Source organism: Pan troglodytes, chromosome 4 (genome assembly GCF_028858775.2).
Source record: "Pan troglodytes isolate AG18354 chromosome 4, NHGRI_mPanTro3-v2.0_pri, whole genome shotgun sequence".
Classification (NCBI taxonomy): Eukaryota; Metazoa; Chordata; class Mammalia; order Primates; family Hominidae; genus Pan; species Pan troglodytes.
In genome coordinates, this window is record NC_072402.2 from 91,646,274 (window position 1) to 91,667,401 (window position 21,128).

Genomic DNA, 21,128 nt, shown 5'->3' on the forward strand with positions numbered 1-21,128 from the left:
TAAGTTTCAACATGTATTTTGAAGGTACACAACCATTCAAAGCAAACACCAAATTCCATAAAACATGTCAAGCTAAGCACTCAAATAATTTTTAAATAATGATGAATGTTAAAAAATATGCTTTCTTGTTACAAAGAGCTGGGCACAACAAGCACAAGACAAAATTATACTTAGATTTTTATTCATAGCTGAAAACAAAATTCATTCTTGGAAGTACTGTGTTGGCTTCTGTACTGACAGTGCATTACCAACCACTGGGTCTAAGAAGGACTATGCTTCTTGTAGAATCAAGCAAATCCTGCATCTTCCCAACAAACTGAATGCTTTGTCGAGAGGCACTTGTGCCAAAGACATTGGAGATTAAATGAAAAAAATATAGGTAATGCTACAAAAAGTCATATGTATATTATTAAAGAAAAACGAGTACACCTGAGAATTTTTGAGGAAAAAAAAAAAAAATGCCTGAATGTTTGAGAGAAACCTCCTGTACATGTAGAAATCCAATAGGTTACCAAAGGATGTGTGTTTTTCACAGGGTGTTCAGCTGAAAATTGAAATGCATGAATACATACAAGAAAAAATAAGCCACCTTTTGCTGAGTGCTTTGATGATTAAAAAAAAAAAAGGCTGCAGAATTTAGCCCACATAACAGACATTTACCATCATACGATACAGTGGAACAAGCATCTGTAAGACTCTGGAGAAACATTTTTATAATATAATGAGATTTTTCGATTTTAAGCGAAATTGAATCTATGTGAAAATCATGTTGCAAAACGAAATTTTGAAATGTTCCTATTGCTGCTTGGTATTCAGAGAGTAGGTGGCTATCAACAAGACGGTAAGTCTTATTGTAAGAAAACTGGATGATTTGCCCAATGAAGTTATACAGTTTTTTTCCCCTTTCAACAGAAAATATGCTTGGGTGGAAATTCTTTTCTCTGAATCTTCTGCTTAGCCTGAAAACTTGATTTTGATAGAAGAGGAAGAATTTTGCATGGTGAGTAGCTAAAATAATATTTTGAGGTCTTTATGTTCTAATGCCAATATATGTCATCTAAAATTTTGTCTGTATTGATTATTTTTTTCTCTTGCGAATGGATCATGCTTTCCTATTTCTTGATACATTTCATAATTTTGAATTGGATTCTGGACATTTTGAATGTTATGATAGGGAGAATATGGGTTATCTTCTATTTCTCTTAAGAATGCTAATATTTTTCTATTTCATTTTAGCAGGCAATTGATTTGACGGTTAATCAAATAACAAAACTCTTATTTTCTGAAGTAGGTGGCAGATCAAATTTTCATTCTTTTTTTTAGCTTTGGCGGACCTATGAGAAGGCCTGTGGGAAGTTGGCCCCATGCTTTTCTGGTTCAGGAGTGAGCTATATATTTGGGCAGAATTCATACGTGGAATTCATAGATCCACTTCCCTGGCTCTCTCCTTTCTGGAATTTTTCCCTTTAGATTCCAGTGGCTGTGATTGCCGTAAATTCTGGCTTCCGGTGTTTTCAAAACGATGAGACTGTGAGTTTTTCTATTGAAATGTTAGCCTTCCTGACAGATATAAATTTGGGCTATCTCATGATAAAAACAATGACATGAGTAAATCACTCTTCATCGTATCTTCATCCCTGTTTCCAAGTGTAACGCTCCTTCCAGTGTCTGCTTTGTTTTTCCACAATCTTCCGCTTTCAGGTACTTGTTTTTATATATTTATTTTTCTAAAAACTACAATTATCTTTCTTTACTCAGTTTAAAATTACTGAAATCAACAGTAAAAATGTAAAACAATAAAAATCTGATCTTTCACATACCATATGTTAGAAAACATATTTCATTAGAATATTTTTAGTACAGGCCAGAGGCTTTGGCTTATGCCTGTAATCCCAACACTTTCGGGGGCCGAGGCCAGTGGATCACTCGAGACCGGAAGTTTGAGACCAACCTGGGCAACATGGTGAAACCTTGTTTTTATTAAAATTACCAAAAAAAAAAAAAATTGCCAGGCATAATGATGTGTACCTGTGATCCCAGCTACTGGGGAGACTGAGGCACAAGAATAGTTTGAATCCAGAAGGCGGAGGTTGCAGTGAGATGAGATCATGCCACTGCACTTCAGCCTGGGTGACAGAGCGAGACTCTTGCCTCAAATATACATATATTTGAGGCAAGAGTCTCTCTCTCTATATATATAGTTTATATATATATAGTTTATATATATACAGTGTGTGTATATATAGTGTATATATATAGTGTATATATATATATAGTGTGTGTATATATATACATATATATATATGTAGAAATTAGTTATAGGATATTTAGGCCGAATAGAACACTACTCAGATAAAGCAAGGTATCAAGCAGAACTTTTTTTTTAACTAAAACACTGTGGGAGGCTGAAGTTTTGTTTTGTTTTATTCCATACTAATTTCCACACTAATGACTTGCCTTGCAGTTGATGTCCTTGTGAGAAAAGAGAACCAAATAGAAAAATCATATTTATAAATTGACCAAATAAATAAATCTGGAGGAAAATATTATCTACTTAAAAGATAATTGAAAATTGTTAATAGATTATCATGTCCTCAAGCATATATGATTTTTACATATGGTATGCTATAGATAGAATGCTCTTCTTTTACTGTAGAGATTTTCTGAGACCTGACCAGTTTTTAAAGTATCTCTCCAGGATTAAAAAATCATTCACTTTTGATCATTTGAAAATGACTTAAAGTTAATAAAGATCTATAAAATATCATTAAGTAGGACTGTGAGATGGCAATACTTTGGTTTTGATTATATAGAACTCAATACTTACTTGAGAAAACAAACACACAGGAAAATGATTAAATAGAAAAATCACCATTTTGGTACCACGGCAGTCCTGTTAAAAATGGGAAGTGTTGGCCTGGCGCAGTGGCTCACGCCTGTAATCCCAGCACTTTGGGAGGCCGAGGTGGGCGGATCACGAGGTCAGGAGATCGAAACCATCCTGGCTAACACGGTGAAACCCCATCTCTACTAAAAATACAAAAATTAGCTGGGTGTGGTGGTGGGCACCTGTAGTCCCAGCTACTTGGGAGGCTGAGGCAGGAGAATGGTGGGAACCCAGGAGGCAGAGCTTGCAGTGAGCAGAGATTGTGCCACTGCACTCCAGCTTGGGCGACAGAGTGAGACTCCATCTCAAAAAAAAAAAAAAAAGGAAGTGTTAATTGACATGTGATGGGTATTTTCATTTTTTCATGTAGTTATTAGAATTTTTTTTTTACATTTCAAAAAACTAACTTTCTTTTTACTAACATGTTTTGACAGTAAACCTACCTCATCAGTCTCTTTAACACAAACATGACAGCAATGCAACTGGAAGGTTTTGGAGATAATGATGCAGACCCATGGAATCGGATGTAGTTGGACTGGGGTGGGAGACACAGGTGTATTATTTATGCTTGCAAAGGAGTGGTGACAATTTACCATGGTACTAATACTTCCTGGCTTGAATTGAATATGTTTTGAAATATGAATGATTCATTTAAAGGCTGAAACATTTAACATTGACATCCAAGCAGCATTTCCTGAATTCCTGTTGGTACAGAAATAGAAAATATTATGAAATATTACTATGACATTATTGGGGTAACTTTCTTTTTTTGTATTTGTGTATTGATACTTCAAATCGAGTGCTGTAGATTGTGTTGAGTGCATGCAATTGATTTTGATACCATTTACATTCCTAATTACAATGTTTAACTTGCCATGTGAGGCATATTTTATGCAAAAGAAAATATTTTTGTTTTACATAGGCATTAGTTTAAATAGTAGATTGACATTAAAAGAAAGAAATATTCAAGCATAAAATGAATTTGAAAGTAATTTATATTAAAGATTCACAACACCATGTTATTTGTAAGTGCTAAAACAAATATTCTATCATATTTTTCCGACGGCTAATATGGCTAACATATGGAGAACTAAAGCATTGATTTGACAATGACCCAAATAATGACGCAATTATAACCTTTTCAAGAATGATTTAAAACATATTCTAACCTTTTCATCATTTCATTTTTTACTATGAGAAGATCATTACTCAAAAGGGAAGGGAATGATTTTGTAGTTGGCTCTTGCTAAGAGTTATATTTCAGTTTCTCATTACAATGAAATGTAAAGCACAAGAGGAGGAGGATGGGGGAAACTCTACCACCTCCCCCCCTTGCAGTTTTTCATGTGTGATACTCAATATGGTTTAAAAATCTAAGAGAACAACCCATTTTGTTTCAGCCCCAAATCTGTCAACCTGTTGATGGGGCAAATGCACAATATATTTCATTGGAATGCTGCCACATGTAACATTTATTTGCAAAATGCAAGGAAGATTTTAAAGGAAAAACTTCATAACCTAGGAATTTAATTTAAAAATGCCAAGTGAACAAAAATTATGATAGCTTGTGAACATTAAACTAGATGAAAATTGCAAACCTTGATCATGAAAATTAAATTATAACACTCCTTGATTTGTTGAACATAATAATGCTTATTGAAATGAGTCAAATGACATTTTTTTGTAAAGGTCTTTCTGATATACAGCATTTGAAACTTCCTCCATTGTTCATGATCATTAATGCTTAATTTCAGAGATCATTTAATATGTACTTTGTAAGAAGTCTGGATATCGATTTTTAGGTTTTCTTGTCTTGATTGATTTGGTGAGCTGAAAGAAAGACACTGCTTCATCAGAATTCAAACAACAGAAAACATCTCCCAGGTGAATTTTCAATTCTATATAACTTGCTCATTTTTAAGGAAATGTAAAAATAGATCATATAACTTTTGCTCATTTGCTTCCTAGGACAATTAACACTTTAATACCACTACTTATATTAAGACAAAACCATGCATTTTTTCTCTATTTTTATGTAATTCGACTTAAAACTGTATGTATTGAAGGCCTACAGTGAGTCAAGTTCAACTCCATTTTCCTAAGATACATCAATGAACCAAACAAAAACACCTCCTTTATGGAGCTTATATTCTAGAGGTGACAAGGAGACAGATAATAGTGCACCTAACTCACCCAGGATATGTTACATTTCAAAGCAATGAGCCTTCTGGAGCCAAAGCTAAAGTAAAGCAAGGAAAGGGCTTGCAGTTGTTGGTAGGGCCTGGGGGTGGGTTACCATTTATTTAGGCCCATAAGAGCAGGCCTCTTTTTGGTGATATTTGACAATAATGTTGAACGGCACATTTGGAGAGAGCTATGATGAGGCCAGTGTGGTTAGGGAAGAAGATGAATAAACCAGAGGAAAAGTCAAGATGTGGACAACTAAGGGCAGCATGATCACGTTGGTGGTTAAGTCATTATAAAGAATTATACTCAGACTGAAATAGGGAGCTAAGTAAAAGTTTTTAGCAAAGGAATGAAAAGATTTCATGTAGGTTTCTCCCCTCGCCCCTCTCCCTTTCCCTGCCCTCCTCTCCCTGTTTTTTGACAGAGTCTCGCTCTATTGCCCAGGCTGGAGTGCAGTGGCGTGATCTCTGCTCACTGCAACTTCAGCAACCTCCGCCTTTCGGGTTCAAGAGATTCTCCTGCCTCAGCCTCCAGGGAAGCTGGGATTACAGGTGTGCACCAGCAGGCCTGGCTAATTTTTGTTTTTTGATTAGAGACTGAGTTTCAGTATGTTGGCCAGGCTGGTTTCAAACTCCTGACCTCAGTTATCCACCCACCTCAGCCTCTCAAAGTGCTGGGATTACAGGTGTGAGCCACCACACCCGGCTTGATTTCACCTAGGTTTCTAAACAAGATTTCTGGCTATCATCTAGGAAAATTATGAAAGACAGATAAGGATCAAATCAGTTCAGCTAATTATAAGGCTATTGCTTTAATTTAGACAAGAAATTATGGAAAATGTAGCAAGTCCAAATAGATACACCTACTTAAGGAAACATCCAAAAGCATATTTGAGTAGGAGACTATCTTGTTTACATACTGATCATATCTAATATGCAAAGAATTTTTATTACTTTAAATTGCAAGTTTTGAAAAACCCATTCACTTCTCTTATGTGATGAAACACTTTTGACAACACCCCTTTGACCTAAATAACTATATTTCAGTGTGACTTTATTTGATGGGCAGATTATATAAAATACTTTGAAACACACCACACTGGTACACAGTAAAATTAAAGAGGATAATTTAGCAGGGCTTAATTCATAACTCTGATATTGCAAATTTCTTTTCATTTTATTCTTCCAAAACATGTTTCTTGGAGTTAGGCCTAATAGGTTGAGGAACAAATACAAAAATTAGGTGTGGGTCACAGGTCATTCCAGACTTGGTTTATCATCTTAAAGAGGATTTGAAAGATAAAATTCCCTTTACCACAGTTTCTTGTTATGGCATTCTTGTGCATGTCATGTTTAATAAGTTTCTGTCTTCTTGAAAACCTTTAAAATATTTTTTATAAATATCTAGTTGAGCACTCAGTCTTATTCTATCCAGTCATGATTCTAATCTGCACCTCTATGATTTCAAACCTTGTTATTCAATATCTTAGCTATTATACACTTTTTTATCTGCTAAGTGCAATAAGCCCCTATTTTCACATGAATTCTTACATCAGCAGTTCAAGGAAATTGCATACATTAGAATGGTCCTTTCTCCTGAAAACTCATGGTATATTTACTATAAAGAAAATAATGTCATCATTCGAACTATTGCTAAATTTTTTACAAGATTACAAGTACATTATAATTAACAAAAAATTTGAGAAATCCTTTATAAAAATATAAAATTTTTTTTTAAAATGTACAGGTTGCATTAGTAATTAACATTTATGGATAATTACTTGAAACATAATTTATATTTGACAAATCATGGTGCTGTAACTCAGAGACACACATTTTTGGGAAGGAAAACAAAACATAAGAAAATATCATAAATATCATCTGGAATGCAGAGCCCCCTCAGCTCCGCCACTAGCTAATAATACCTGCTTTCCTTAAGTACCTCTCAGATTCCCTCCAGTTCTCAGAATTCACTGCTAGCAACACTCTTTCTATTTCATTCCTATACATGTGTGCCAAAGGCCAACCTGAGTATATTTAGCTAAGTTCATTCTGATATTAGATCGTTATGATTAATACTGAGTGTCAACTTGATTGGATTGAAGGATGCAAAGTATTGATCCTGGTGTGTCTCTGAGGGTGTTGCCACAGGATATTAACATTTGAGTCAGTGGCTGGGAAAGGTAGACCCACCCTTAATCTGGGTGGGCACCATCTAATCTGCTGCCAGCATGGCTAGAATTTAAACAGGCAGAAAAATGTGAAAAGAGAGACTGGCCTAGCCTCCCAGCCTATATCTTTCTGCGATGCTGGATGCTTTCTGCCCTCAAACATTGGACTCAAATTCTTCAGTTTTGGAACTCGGACTGGCTCTCCTTGCTCCTTAACCTGCAGACTGCCTATTGTGGGACTTTGTGATCATATGAGTTAATACTTACTATTATATATACACATATATATATTTATATATGTGTATATATACACACACACATATATATATACACATATATAGTTCTGTCCTTCTAGATATATTAGCTGTGTCCCTCTAGAGAACCCTGACTAATTCACAGATAAAGAGTAATATGTGAATAAACATAAATCAGTGTATCACATTTTATTGTGTTTCCCTTTACTGCGCTTTACAAAAATTGCATTTCTTTAAAAATTGAGGGTTTGTGGTAACCCAGCATGAAGCAAGACTATCAGTACCATTTTTCCAATAGCAACGGTTCACTTCTGTGTCTCTGCGTTACACTTTGGTAATTCTCACAATATTTCAAACTTTTTTTTCTACATTATATCAGTTATGGTGATGTGTGATCAGAGATTTTCGATGTTACTCTTGTCATTGATTGGGGGACACAAACCATATAAGATGGCAAACTTATTTGATAGACATTGTGTGTGTTCTGACTGCTCCACCAACAGCCATCCTGTTTCTCCATTCCTCTTCTTGGTCTTCCCTACTCCCTAAGACATAACAATATTAAAATTATAACAATTAATCACTCTACAATGGCCCTGAAATATACAAGTGAAAAGAAGGAACATACATCTTTCACGTTAAATTAAAAGCTAGAAATCATTAAGTTTAGTGAGGAAACCATCCTCACTAAAATGGAAATTATCCTATTTGAAAAGAAGTTTGACTACAGGTAAAATGCTATCAAACAGAATCAAGTGCTACAGATAAATCTTTCATTAAGGGAAAAACAATGTGACAAACATCATTGTTGTCTTATTTTAAGACATTGCCACAGCTACTCCAACCTTCATTACCCACCACTCTGATCAGTCAACAGTCATCAATATGGAAGCAAGACATTCTACCAGCAAATAGATTCTGACTCGCTGAAGCTCCCATGGTTTAACAAATCATTTTAAAGTAAGGTATATACATAGCTTTGTAGACATAATGCTATTGCACACTTAATAAACTACAGTATAGTGTAAACATAATTTTTTATGCACTGGGAAGCCAAAAATTTTGTGTGACTCACTTTAATGCAATATTTGATTTATTGCTATGGCCTAGAACTAAATCTGTAATATCTCTGAGGTACGCCTATAATCAAGGGGGTAAGTTATTTATCAACTCTTATACATCATACAACCTCCTGACTAAAAAAAACTAACAAAACACAATACTTAATATTAGGGAAAAAATAAAGAAATTTATTATGAAATTCAATCATCACTCATATTCTAAATGCCTGCTCCTTGAAAAAAGCTTTTGATAAGTCACACTTTCCATTTCTAGGACTTTGCAATTTGTTGAGATAAAAATCTATGAAGAGATAAACAGATCATTTAACTAGAACACAGACAATGAGGGAGGGGAAGTGGAAGTTAGTATCATAATGCTCTAGACTTTAATAGAGAGTTATTAAATCTTTGTTCATAGGATATGTCTTTCATTTTACTAAATGGCTCTCTGTAAACCTGGCAAAATGAATGATTTGCCAGATATTGTGAAAAGGGTAGAACTAAGGTATTTTATAAAGTATAAGTTCAATCTATTTGCCTGGCTCTCATTGCTTATAAGCCAGTCTACTGAAGGCTTATCAGCTACATTATAATGATTTTAAAAGCAAAGCAGTTATGAATTTTCTACATTCCATGTCCTTGTATCCCTAACCAGAAGTTATTGAGAGGGCAGAGATAGCAAAACATCATGCTATTGAATAGCAAGTACTGCTTCTGTAATACCTATAATAACTGGACCTTAGTTTATAAAATTCATACAAATTACTTAGAAATATATTTTTATTTTAATCTTATTTTATTTTTGGGGGACAGACTCTCACCCTGTCACACAGGCTGGAGTGCAGTGGCATGAAACTCGACTCACTAAAACCTTTGCCTCCCAGGCTCAAATGATTCTCCTGCCTCAGCCTCCCGAGTAGCTGGGACCACAGGTGCACATCAGGCCTGGCTGTTTTATTTTTTATTTTTGTAGAGACAGGGCTTTGCCATGTTGCCCAGGCTGGTCTCGAACTCTCTGCCCATCTTGGCCTCCCAAAGTACTGGGATAAGAGTCAGAGCCACCACACCTGGCCAGAAATATATACATGTATACATATATATTTTTTTCTTTTTTTAAAGTTATACTTTAAGTTTTGGAGTACATGTGCAGAATGTGCAGATTTGTTACATAGGTATACACATGCCATGGTGGTTTGCTGCACCCATCAACCTGTCATCTACATTAGGTAATTCTCCTAACGCTATCCCTCCCCTAGCCACCCACCCCCTGACAGGCCCCGGTGTGTGATGTTCCCCTCTCTGTGTCCATGTGTTCTCATTGTTCAACTCCAACTTATGAGTGAGAACATGCAGTTTTTGGTTTTCTGTTCTTGTGTTAGTTTGCTAAGAGTGATGGTTTCCAGCTTCATCCATGTCCCTGAAAAGGACATGAACTCATCCCTTCTTATGGCTGCATAGTATTCCATGGTGTATATGTGCCACATTTTCTTTATCCAGTCTATCATTGATGGACATTTGGCTTGCTTCCAAGTCTTTGCTATTGTGAACAGTGCAACAATAAACATACGTGTGCATGTATTTTTATAGTAGAATGATTTATAATCCTTTGGGTATATACTCAGTAATGGGATTGCTGGGTCAAATGGTATTTCTGGTTCTAAATTCTTGAGGAATTGCCACACTGTCTTCCACAATGGTTGAACAGAAATATATTTTTTAAATAAACATAAATACTTTGGAACTAGCCTGAAAAGTTAATTACCTTGTACACAAGTCAGCAAAATTTTCTTTCATAAAAATATTTTATATTAAAAGCCAAGCCATTCACTAATGTCAGACAAATCACTGCCCCCTTGGTGACTACAGTACCTTTTGATTTTATTAATTCTTTACTGATTCCAATTAATAAAGATAAATCTGAGAAGGAAATTATATGATGTTTCATTTTGAGAATCTGAGTTACATTTAGAACTAAAGAAGAAATGAAGGAAGTCCATATTTCTGCAATTATTCCCTCTGGTTGCCTCTATTCCAAAGACGAGGACCGCTCCCAAGACCACACTATGAATTAGGCTGAGAATAACAGCTAAACTGAACTAACAGGATCCTAGCGAAGATAGACCTAGGTAATCAAAAATCACTTGGGGAATAGTTGAGAATGAGGATCAGATATTGAGTGGGTTCAGATGTCAAGGATAGGGGATTCTTGCTAACCTGACTTAGCAGTGTCCTTGCTAACATTGGATTTTACAGAAGAGTGCACAAATGGACCTAGGAGAAGGATCAGGAGCCTAATTAGTGTGGTCAAGCAAATAGTCTGTCACCTCCAAACCCCGTGTTCTGTTTTCCCTTTCTTCCAAACTGTGAATCTGTCATCCATAAGAATGTCATCCGTAAGAATCTTACATATACCCTTAAACCCTTTGCCCTTATCGTCTTTTTTGTGTGTGTGTAGATGGAGTCTCGCTCTCTCGCCCAGGTTGGAGTGCAGAGGCCCAACCTCGGCTCACCGCAACCTCTGCCTCCTGGGTTCAAGGGATTCTCCTGCCTCAAACCCCTGAGTAGCTGGGACTACAGGTGCATGTCATCATGCCCGGCTACTTTTTGTATTTTTAGTAGAGATAGGGTTTCACCATATTGGCCAGGCTGGTCTCGAACTCCCAACCTCGTGATCCGCCTGCCTCGGCCTCCCAAAGTGCTGGGATTACAGGTGTGAGCCACCATGCCCGGCCTCGTTCGTTATACTATATGCGTACATAACTGCAACCATTATTGATCTAACACTTCTAACTTTTCTAGTGTCTGCAGGTGGCTGAGGAAGAAAGTTAAATAATATTACTTCAAATTTATACGTATTTTATCACTGACTTCTGGGACCCCACATTATATTATCTCCCTTATTTGTACGATTCATCTCTATTTTGTATTTCTTGATAGTTTTCCTAATCTTCCTATTCTCTAAATAATGGGATGATACAGGGATCAATACTTAGAAATGAATGCTTCATGCAAGTTTCTACAAAGGTTTTTCCATCTAAGCATATGACAACACCTTTCTTGTGCTTGCAAAATCTTTGGCATCCCTATCCACATCCAATCTATCCACAAATTGTCCCAGTTTTATCTTGAAAATGTACCTAATATTTAACCACTCACTCATTAACAAGTATTCAAACACCAAGTCAACCTTACCTTTCAATTGGGTCTCTGCAGTAACATATTAACTGAGTCCTACTTCCTAATGTTGTACCTGAGCGAGTTAGAGAAAACACCACACTTTGAGACAAATTAAGAGTCCATTTATTTAGCTGGCGGCCAAGAGACGGCTAACGCTCAAAATTCTCTCGGCCCCGAAGAAGGGGCTAGATTTTCTTTTATACTTTGGTTTAGAAAGGGGAGGGGGGCCTAGTTAAAACAATTTTACAGAAATAAAGTAGGCAAAAAGTTAAAAGGATAAATGGTTACAGGAAAGTAAACAGTTCCAGGTGCAGGGGCTTTAAGACTATTACAAGGTGATAGACTTGGGGCTTTGGGAATTATCAATCAGATGAATTCCTGGGAATTGCAGATGTAGCTTGCCACAGTATCTTTATCAGTTAATTGCATTCTTGGATGTGCTGGGAGTCAGCTTGCACAAATTAAGTCCTTGAGGAAGGGGCTGCCAGTGACAGAGCCAAGATGGAGTCTGTCTGGCTCTCTTAGCTAAGGGAGAGTCAATTCAGGTGGAAACAAGGCTAGGTGATTAAAGGAAAAGGGAGAGTCTAAAAACAGGGTTAGTAAAAACAAGGTTGGGCATTACACTTATCTCTTACCAATGTCATGTTCTATATACAACGTCTGAACCATCCTTTCTAACGGCCCCTCCCAGTGTTTTCCTATTTCTCTTGGAGTAAAATTCAAAGTCTTAGTTCAATATGTCATCAAATATACCTCCCAACCTGGAATATTCTCCCACCAGATATTTGCATGGCTTCCTTCAGGCATCTGCCTAAACATATCTGATATGATTAGGCCTACTGGCCCTGCACAAATCTCATCTTGAATTATCATCCCCCTAATCCCCATGATCCCCACGTGTCAAGGGAGAGACCAGGTGGAGATAATTGGATCATGGGGGCGGTTTCCCCCATGCTATTCTCATGATAGGGACTGAGTTCTCATGAGGTCTGACGGTTTTGTAAGTGTTTGGTAGTTCTTCCTGCATTCATTCTCCTTCCTGCCGCCTTGTGAAGAAGGTGCCTTGCTTCCCCTTTTCCTTCCCCATTGATTATAAGTTTCCTGAGGCCTCTGCAGCCATGCTGAGCTGTGAGTCAATTAAACCTCTTTCCTTTATAAATTACCTAGTCTCAGGCAGTTCTTTATAGCAGTGTGAAAATGGACTAATACAATATCTATGTCAGAGAGGTTACCACTGATCACCCTATATAAAATGACGGATCCTCCTACTCACTGATAGCATTTGCCATTCCCTTCCTTATTTATTTTTTTAATTATTACTACATAATATTGTGATTATAGATTCTATATAACTAATTAAATTGAATGACGGGTTGAGCATCTCTAACCTGAAATTTAAAACGCTCCGAATTTCAAAACTTTCTGAGCGGTGACATGATGTCACAAGTGAAAAACTTCACACCTGACCTCATGTGATGGGTCTGTCAAAAGACAGTCAATATTTTGTTTCATGCACAAAATTATTTAAGACATTGTATAAATTATGTCCAGGCTATGTGTTTTAGGTGATGTGAAACATAAGTGAATTTCCTGTTTAGACATGGGTCCCATCTCCAAGATATGTCACTATGTATATACTAACATTTCAAAAACCTAAAGAAATTTAGAATCTGAAACACACTTGGTCTGAACCATTTTGGATAAGGGAAATTCAACCTGTATTTGTTTACTTTTGCCTATAACCTTGAGAATGTAAGGCCTCCTAACGTTAGTTCTTATTTTTATTTTTAGTGTTAATTAAAGCTTCATTTTTTAAAAAAACACAGACTCTTCCAAGTTGTTGTGGCCAGATCCTAGAAGTGGCTCCCAGGGTGTTCATATCATCTAGAATATTCTCCATCTGAGTGTGAGCAGGACCTGTGACTTGCTTCTTGCCAATAGAATATGACAAAGAGAAAGGATTTTGCAGATGTAATTAAATTTTACAAATCAGTTTATGCTGTGAATCATAAAGGGGATTATCCTAGGTAGGTCTAATATAATCAGGTTTAAGCTCCTAAGAGAGGAATTGGACCCTCTTTAAGGTGACAAATCTTTATGCTGTCTTAATGAAGAAAGTGGTCGTGTTAAAGAAGCCCAAATGGCAAGAAATTATAAGTAACTTCTAAGAACTGTGAGCAGTCCCTAGCCATCAGCCAACAAAATGCTAAAGCCTTCAGTAATTGTACAGCCACCAGGAAATAGATTCTACAAATGACCTGAAGTTTAGATGTAGATTGATCCCCAGTTGAACCTCTAGCTGAGAATGAACTCTGGGTGGACCCTCAGTTGCAGGTTTATATGATTCCCAGTGGAATATCCAGCTAAATTATATCCAGATTTCTGACCTACAGAAACTATGAGGCAGGGCACAGTGGCTCATGCCTGTAATCCCAGCACTTTGGGAGGCTGAGCTGGGTGGATCACCTGAGGTCAGGAGTTCAAGACCAGGCTGGCCAACATGGCAAAACCTGTCTCTACCAAAAATACAAAAATTAGTCAGGCGTGGTGGCACGCCCCTGTAATCCCAGCTACTCAGGAGGCTGAGGCAGTAGAATCGCTTGAACCTAGGAGGCAGAGGTTGCAATGAGCTGAGATCGCACCACTGCACTCCAGCCTGGTGACAGAGTGAGACTCCGTCTCAAAAAAAAAAAAAAAAAAAAGAAAGAAAGAAACTATGAGATAATATATGCATATATTTATAAGCGGCTGAGATTGTACAACTTTCTAACACGTCAATGTGGTATATATAATACTAACATGACAGCATCATGCATTATAATTATTTTTAAATGCATGTGAATCCCTTAGGTACAAGGACTATTATATTTTTCTTTACCCCAGGCTCAATTCTAACATTTTAAGATGTATAATACTTGATAATTGAATAAACGGATGGATGAATGACTGAATAAATTGACAAAATAGCTCTTCTTTCAATCAGGTGCAGGAAGGAAGGACAAGCACAGAAATCTTCTTCTTAAAATTGATTGGAAGAAATAGAGCAAGTAAATAGTAACGATAGTTATTTATTCATTTGCAGTTCAAAAATATTTTAAGATAATACCATTTCACTGAAGCCTTACAACTATTTTGAAAAAGAGATGATCATGTATATATTAGTCATTATAAATTTGAATCTGTGTAAATGCTCTGAGATTCATATTAGCCCAAGATCGGTCACACACATGCAGTTATGGAGCACTACAATTATTTCTTTTGACCTGGGATCACAAGCACTATTTGCTACATCACTTTGTCTATTATCACAGTATTAATTACATTGGGTTATATAGGGAATATTAACAAAATATTCACTTGGCTGATATCAATGTTCATGTGCTAGTAAGATTTGTTCAATTTATTGGCATCAAAGCCGAAAATGTCTTGTTAGGAAAGTCAAGACACATATGAAATTAAGAGGTTAAAGGGCACTAGATACTCTTATCACAAACGCAGTTGCCTCTGCCCCAAACCTTGCCTTTTTGTCAATGTGAGTAATTAGTGCTTCTAACTACATTTAATAATGTTCAATATTTTAGGAACACTAATTAACCCACACAACATTGTCTCATCTGCATTTTATAAGTTGAAGAAACTAAAGCAGATAAAGGTTAAGAACCTAACCCAGGGTCACAACACATTAGTAGGACAGTAAAGATTACTGTTCCAGACCTCTTAAAATTCCTTTTGCAAAAGGAAACTGGAGTCATCTTCTTGCCGTGAACACTTTGCTGCTTGCAATTCCTATAGTGTTGCAAAGAGTTGTTGCTAATTCCTATTGATAAGCCAAGTAGCATTAGAGTCTTCATCTGTCATCTCACATTCAGCTGCCCCCCAAGTTCTTGGCAGGAGCCCTAGACCAGCTATACTAGGCCTTCATTTCTAGCCATGTTCTCTTGCAGCATTCACAGTGGAAGCATTTTTTGTAAAACCTGCACTGAAAGAATTTAGAAGACTACATTGTTTGGATGTCCTCTTTGGTCCCCCTTGTGGTTTTCTGTTTTTCTTTCCTTCCCCTTCATATGTCCTATCTCTATGAAGTAAATATTATCCGCCTAAGTTCCCTACAAACTTTCCTGTTATTCCCAATCTTCTACTTATGATTTTAGCTCTTCATGATAACCATCAAACCCATTATTATTATTATTATTATTATTATTATTATTATTATTATTATTTGAGATGGAGTCTTGCTCTGTCACCCAGGCTGGAGTGCAGTGGTGCGATCTCGGTTTACTGCAACCTCTGCCTCCCAGGTTCAAGTGATTCTCCTGCCTCAGCCTCCCAAGTAGGTGGGACTACAGGCTTGTGTCACCACACCCAGCTAATTTTTTTGTGTTTTTAGTAGAGACGGGGTTTCACCATGTCAGTCAGGCTGGTTTCGAACTCCTGACCTCAAATGATCCACCCACCTTGGCCTTCCAAAGTGCTGGGATTACAGGTGTGAGCCACCATGCCTGGCACCCCGTTATGTTTTTAGCAGTGTCAGTATCCACATAGATAATCTGATCAATACTTATCACCATTTTTTGCTAGCCACACATCAGCAAATTACTCATTTTACTTATACTCCAAGCCTTCCTTGGAGGTAAAAACTTAGTTTCACTACCTCTTAAATCTCATTTCTATCTATCATCATCCAAGAATCACTTCCCATCTTTCCAAGTTACACACTTTAGTATAATAACTGAATAAAGTATTTACCTCTACAATTATTTTAATCCAGGGTCCTCAACACTTCACTTTCCATGACCCCCCTCTGTCCTGGTTGGCATTCCACTAAAGGAGACACTGCAATCTAAGTGCTTGGGTGTGTGTGGTTTATTTCTGAGGTGATTTCAAGAAGAAAAACTCAGGATGTGGGAAAAGTGAATTAAAGAAGAGAAGAAGCAAACACAGTGTGCAATAATAATCCATGTATTACAATAGACAAATGCAGCACAAGCTTCCTGAAGATCCACTGTGGAACTGTGCAAGACACACTTTAGAATTTTCCATAGAAGGGTGTAGAAGTTGGTGAATTTACTCAATGACTCCACAATTTCATTGGTTGAGATTTGTATGGGGGCTCAATTCTTGTTGTCAGGTGATAAATATTGTGAATATAAGCTGAGAAAAATATTTAAGTGTTAGAAAAAGCCTTGACCATGAGCAGTGGCTCACGCCTGTAATCTCAGCACTTTGGGAGGCCGAGGCAAGCGGATTACGAGGTCAGGAGTTGGAGACCATTCTGGCCAAAATAGTGAAACCTTGTCTCAACTAAAAATACAAAAGAAATTAGCCGGCTGTGGTGGTGGGCACCTGTAATCCCAGCTACTTGGGAGGCTCAGGCCTCCAGTTTGAACCAGAGAGGCAAAGATTGCAGTGAGCTGAGATCATGCCATTGCACTCCAGCCCTGGGCAACAGGTGTGAGACTCCATCTCAAAAAAAAAAAAAAAAAGAGAGAGAGAGAGAAAAAAAGCCTTAAGGCAGATAAGGCAGATAAGCTGAGAACCAGTGGCACTTGAGGAAGGAAACTATCAGCACACATGTGAACAGTTTACTGCCCCTGTAGTTATAAGTTGTAGTCAAATGAAGGAACATGAGGTAGAGACATGACACCCCTCAGATTTTCATCTTATTACCTGGCATAGGTTGCACAGAGCAGATCTCTCAACACTGACTTGATTCACTCTCGAGTTCTTCTGTTGAGTCATCCTTCTCTTGTACTCCTCTCTAAGAAACTCAGAGGAGTAAACTTACAGATCAATTTTCCGGAATTACACCCCAAATAGCTGATTATTGCCAAATACCTGATGACGATTGGATGGATTTCAAATTTAGGATGAATCACATTTTGAAATTTTAACTTCATAAACCTAGACAATTATCTGACAGTTTCCTCATATGTAACTTTTCCTATTTCCCAGAAGAATGTTTCATGCCTCATGCCCAGTTATTACCTCATACCACAGTTCACGGACAAAGCATGTAGACACAGCCTATGTGCCTCCAAACTCATATAATCAAACACATCTTCTATTACTCAGAGAAGTAGCCCTCCTCGATTTAAATCCAGACATTCCACCAACCTCTGGATTCATCCCTTCTTTCCTTTCATGGACCTCAGTTTTGCAGTCATTATCTATTTTTTGTCCATAGTCATATACACATCCTGAGTATCCCCCATTTAAATAGCAAAATAAAATACACAAAAGTACATTGAATGCACATAGATGTCTGGCTATCTCCTCATTTGGCTCGACTTTTTACAACAAAACTTAGAATAACAGCTATGAATATATACGATCTCCATTTCCACATATTCTCTATCACAACAAATCCAGCTTTGACGTCATAAACACTAAAATATCTCTTAACCAGCTCTTAAATATTTTAAAATTTTGCCAGAACCTGTAATCAGTATTTATCCTTGACTTCATAGTGGCATTGGACGTAATCAACCCATTTTTCTTGAAACGTGTTTCCTTTAGCTTTCATTGAGTCCCACTCATTTAGGTGGTTTTGTTGTTGTTATTGTTATTGTTTTGGTGGAGGGTTGGGGGAGATGTTTTTGCATTTGTGGTTATTTCCTGGCTTTCCCCCATGGTCACACAGCATACTTTTTAGTCCCCTTTGATGAACCTTTTCACTCTGTCATGCTGTTAGGGTGCCACAGGGCTGAGCCCTAAGCCCTCTCCACTACTCCATCTTTACCATCTCCTCAGATAAAATGATCCAGTCTCTGAGACTTATGAAATATTTTCTTATGACTTCCATTTCTCTCTCCAACTCCATTTCCACCTCTAAGTTCCAGACATTTACAAATCTAACAGCTTGTTCTTTTCCACTTGTATATGTAACAACTCCCCAAACCTAAACTCTCTCCTGGCCAAGTCTTCTTCATTTCAGTTAAAGATTCTGTGTGTGCATGTGTGTTTGTGTGTGTGTAAATAAAACATATTCATATAATAAAATATAGGGGTTATTAATGTAAGCAGAAACAAAGGGAAATAATAGAACAAATCTTTTTAAAAATCATATCTTTTTAAATTGACAAAAATTGTATATATTTATTGTGTATGATGTGATGTTTTGAAATATTTGCGTATTGTGGAATGACTGAATCAAGTTATTTAACATACGCATTACCTCACATAGCTTTTTGGGGCAAAAACACTTAAAATCTACTCTCAGCAATTTTCAAGCATAAAATACATTGTTATTAACTATAGTCGCCATATTATAAAATAGGTTGCTTGAATGTTTCCTTCTGTCTAACTCAAAATTTGAATCCTTGGTCCTACATCTCCCCAACTAGTGCCTAACCCCAGTTCCTGGTAAATGCTATTCTACTTTCTACTTTTATGTGTTTGACATTTTGGGATTCTACATATGAGTGAGATCATGTAGTATTTTTCTTTCTGTGCCTGGATTATTTCAACTAACATAATGTTTAATGATGCAATTTGTTATTGCAAATGACATGATTTCATTATTTTTATGGCTAAAGAATATTCCATTGCGTATATATACCACGTTTTCTTTTGTTCATCCGCTGCTGGACGACTAAGTTAATTCTATAACTTGGCTATTGTGAATAATGTTGCAATAAACAAGGGAGCACAGATTTCCCTTTGATATACTTATTTCCTTTATTTTGGGTATACATATATATATATTTGGATTATATGATAGTTTTACTTTCAGGTTTTTGAAGAACCTCTATACTGTTTTTCACTATGGTTGTAAAAGAGTTCCCTTTTCAGCCAGGCGCGGTGTCTCACGCCTGTAATCCCAGTACTTTGGGAGGCTGAGGCGGGCAGATCATGAGGTCAGGAGATAGAGACCATCCTAGCTAACACGGTGAAACCCCGTCTCTACTAAAAATACAAAAAAATTAGCCGGGCGTGGTGGCGGGTGCCTGTAGTCCCAGCTACTCGGGAGGCTGAGGCAGGAGAATGGCGTGAACCCGGGAGGCGGAGCTTGCAGTGAGCCGAGATCGTGCCACTGCACTCCAGCCTGGGCAACAGAGCGAAACTCTGTCTCAAAAAAAAAAAAAAAAAGAGTTCCCTTTTCTTCGCATCCTCTCTTAACACTTGTTATTTTTTGTCTTTTTGATAATAGCCATTCTAAGAGGTGTGAGGTGTTACCTCATCGTGATTGTAATTGAATTTCAGTCACAGGTGTGAGGTGTTACCTCATTGAGATTATAATTGAATTGTGATTGTAATTTGAATTTCCCCAATGATTAGTAATGTTGAACATTTTTTAATAAACCTGTTGGCCATTTATAAAAATCAAGTTATTTGTTTTATTGCTATTGAGTTGTCTGAATTCCCTACATATAGAATATTAACCTTATTAAATGTATGGTTTATAAATATTTTCTCCCGTTTGTAGGTTGTCTCTTCATTCTGTTGACTGTTTCCTTTTCCGTGCAGAGCTTTTCAGTTTGCGAATCCCATTTGTCTACTTTGCTTTTCTTGCTGGTACCTATAGACTCAGCTCCAAAAACTTTATTACTTAAGTCAATGTCATGGAGCTTTTTTTCCTTCTGTTTGCTTCTAGTAATTTTACAGTTTCAGGTCTGAAATTTAAGTCTTTAATATATTTTGATTTGATTGTTTTTCTGTGTTATAAGAGTCTAATTTTATTCTTCTGCATGTGGATATCCAGTTTTCCCAGCATCATTTATTTTCCTCTTATTTATTTATTTTAAATTAACAAATATAATTGTATATATTTATCAAGTACATGATGTTTTTCTGTGTATATACATTGTGGAATATTTAAATCTAGCTGATTAAAATATGCATTACCTCACAGTTATTATTTTTGTGGTGTGAACATTTTACATCACTCTTAGTATTTCTCAGCACCATTTATTGAAAAGACAATCCTTTCTCCATTGTGTGTTCCTGGAATCTTTGTCAGAAATCAATTAACTGTAAATTCATAAAATTATTTCTGGGTTCTCTATTCTGTTCCATTGGTCTATGTGTCTGATTTTTGTACCAGTACCATACTGATCTGATTACTATGGCTTTGTTTTAGATTTGAAATTAAGCAATGTGGTGCAATCAGCTTTGTTCTTTTTGCTCAACATTGCTTTGGCTAGTCAGAGTTCTTTGTGGCTTCATACACATTTTAGGATTGTTTTTTCTAGTTCTGTAAAAAACTGTCATTGGAACTTTGATAGCTATGGATTGAATACATAGATTGTTTTGGGTAGTTTTCAGTGTGCAAGTTTTTTTTTTTTTTTTACCATCTTTGTTGAATTTTTTTCCTTAAGTACTTTGTTTTTCTTGATGTGGTTATAAATGAGATTGTTTAATTATTTCCTTTTCAGATTCTTTGTAGTGCATAG

At 36.7% G+C, this 21,128-nt stretch overlaps 1 long non-coding RNA gene across 1 annotated transcript; it reads left to right on the forward strand.

Annotated features, from left to right (window-relative positions):
* The first annotated feature begins 912 nt into the window (after window positions 1-912).
* On the forward strand, window positions 913-10,135 carry LOC134810086 (uncharacterized). The gene is made up of 3 exons (XR_010157270.1): window positions 913-1,000; window positions 4,690-4,771; window positions 8,322-10,135. It is a non-coding gene; the product is annotated as an uncharacterized LOC134810086 (long non-coding RNA).
* Window positions 10,136-21,128: the final 10,993 nt, after the last annotated feature.